The sequence below is a fragment of the Limulus polyphemus genome, unplaced genomic scaffold (genome assembly GCF_000517525.1).
Source record: "Limulus polyphemus unplaced genomic scaffold, Limulus_polyphemus-2.1.2 Scaffold1875, whole genome shotgun sequence".
Lineage (NCBI taxonomy): Eukaryota > Metazoa > Arthropoda > Merostomata > Xiphosura > Limulidae > Limulus > Limulus polyphemus.
The window spans coordinates 2,094-4,766 of NW_013667485.1; the positions used below are offsets into that span (position 1 = coordinate 2,094).

At 42.1% G+C, this 2,673-nt stretch overlaps 1 protein-coding gene across 2 annotated transcripts in view; it reads left to right on the forward strand.

Annotated features, from left to right (window-relative positions):
- The window catches only part of LOC106465223 (protein toll-like), a 14,101-nt gene that overhangs the window by 2,077 nt on the left and 9,351 nt on the right, over window positions 1–2,673 (forward strand). The gene's annotated exons all lie outside the window — the stretch shown is intronic.

Sequence of the window (2,673 nt, forward strand, 5' to 3'; positions counted from 1 at the left end):
AGCACATCAGAATATTTAAGGTTAGAGTCGCGTTATGGTGCTGAACAAGTTATAAGTAGGGCTGCACATCAGAATATTTAAGGTTAGAGTCGCGTTATGGTGCTGAACAATTATAAGCAGGGCTGCACATCAGAATATTTAAGGTTAGAGTCGCGTTATGGTGCTGAACAAGGTCCCACTTTCATCTGTGAGAGCATTATAACGTTAATCTTTCTAATTCGTTCAGATTAGTTGTATCGGCAGATTTTGCTGACTGGTTCTGATAGTCCTCCCGCTAGTAAGCAGTTCTAAATCAGAGACGACTGTGCCTAAACCTAGGCTTAGGGTCTCTGAATTGAGCATTCAGTGTTGCATAAAGTACCGTTCAGTTTGAAAATACCAATGGTATTGAAGTTTCGAATTAATAACTTTTAAATCTCCTAAGAAAAAAATATTATGGTACAGAGACGTTTTTATCAATTGGTTGTATCACAATGGGTCAGCAGTAAGTTTACGGACTTACAATGCTAAAATCTGGGGTTCGATTCGGTGGACACAGCAGTTAGCCCAATGTGACTTTGCTGAAACAAAATGAATAAAAAAAAGTTGCCTTTTGCATTATTTTTACAATAGATCCGATCGTTCTTCTAAATTGCCGGATGATCTAGTCAGCCGCGATAGGCGTTTTATTATAGACTTGCACAGTATATTCACATAATCCGAATGACAAGAAGTTGTGGATAATCTACATATGAGCAATAAAGTTCATTGTTGTCAAACAATGTGCCACAATGTTATTTCCGTCTGTTATAATACGTGTAAAGAGATTGCCGTTGCTTGTTGTTAAATTTGTTTGTTATGAATTTCGCACAAAGCTACACGAGGGCTATATGTGCTAGCCGTCTCTAATTTAGCAGTGTAAGACTAGAGGGAAGGCAGCCAGTCATCACCACCCACCGCCAACTCTTGGGCTACTCATTTATCAACGAATAGTGGTATTGACCGTCACCGTATAACGCCCCCACGAGCATGTTAGTTGTGACAGGGATTCGAACGCGCAACCCGCAGATTGCGAGTCGAGCGCCCCCTAACCACCTGGCCATGCCGGTCCTGTTGTTAAGATTAAACTGGTAATGCTCTTCCCACCGCGGGTATCTACGGATTCAAGATTCGTGCTGCATTACAGCACAAGAAACGGCGGAGGGTGCTCTTCACTAGCTGCCTTCCCTCTCGGCAATCAGTTCAAAGCTAGCGCAGATAGTTCATGATTAGCTTTGTCCGAATATCCCAAAAATTAACAGACTAAATTAAGAATTTATGACGAAATGTGATATCACGGTGTAGTACGTTATGGTGAAATTAACTCTTTATACTTCAGGCTTTCATATACGTTAAAATATATAGTAATATTATTATTATGCTCAGAGGACGCGCTGCGCATTCTCGGACTAGAGTATGATAATGGAAAATCCCCACAGCGGCCATTTTCTATCATACTTCATATGTTTTACGGGTTATTTGCCTATCACAATTAGTCTACCAACAACCAACGAAATGTCTCGTACTAGCTAGCAACCGAATGAAGATGTCCTTATGCGTGAAGCGTAGCGGATACATGGCCAGGTGGGTAAGACGCTCAACTCGCAATCTGCAGGTCGCGGGTTCGCGCCCCCATCCCACCAAACATGTTCGCCCTTTTAGCCGTGAGGGCGTTATAATGTGACGGTCAATCCCACTATTCGTTGGTAAAAGAGTAGCCCAAGAGTTGGCGGTGGATGGTGATGACTAGCAGCCTTACCTCTGGTCTTACACTGTTAAATTAGGGGATGGTTGGCGTCAGGAAGGGCATCCGACCGTAAAAACCCTCCCAAAACCGAAAATAGCGACCCCGTATAGATACGGGAAAAAGCTACGGAAGAAGAAGGTTATCAGTTCTGAAATACGTGCACACAATTATTTTCCGTTGACATTACTAAATATGGTATGCTATAGCTATAGCAGCCTAGTAGTATTCATTGTTGAGAGACACAAATGTGACCCTTTGATGGCAGTAATTGCAATAAAACCAAAGTATGTTAAAACTAGTGTTAATGCATCTCGATATATAATAGGGTATTTGAGATGGAGTGCTTTCCTTCTTTTGCTTTTATGGATTTTGATTATGGGAGGATTATTACGAGATCTCAGTGTACATGAAACAAATAATGTTGCGTTGCATAAATTGACGGAAGTAATTGTTATTTAACTGATTTCTCTGTTTGAGAAGAGAAACATGCAGCAGTTTGAGAATGACTGCACTTGTACGGAATACAGGATGAGAATCACTGCACTTGTACGGAACACAGGTTGAGAATCACTGCACTGGTAGGAACACAGTTTGAGAATCACTGCACTGGTAGGAACACAGGTTGAGAATCACAGTGCAGTGATTCTCAACCTGTGTTCCGTACAAGTGCAGTGATTCTCAACCTGTGTTCCGTACAAGTGCAGTGATTCTCATCCTGTATTCCGTACAAGTGCAGTGATTCTCAACTTGTGTTCCTACGAGTGCAGTGATTCGTGTTCCTACCTGTTCCTACCAGTGCAGTGATTCTCAACCTGTGTTCCATACAAGTGCAGTGATTCTCAACCCGTGTTCCGTACAAGTGCAGTGATTCTCAACCTCAGGTTGAGAATCACTGCACTTGTACGGAA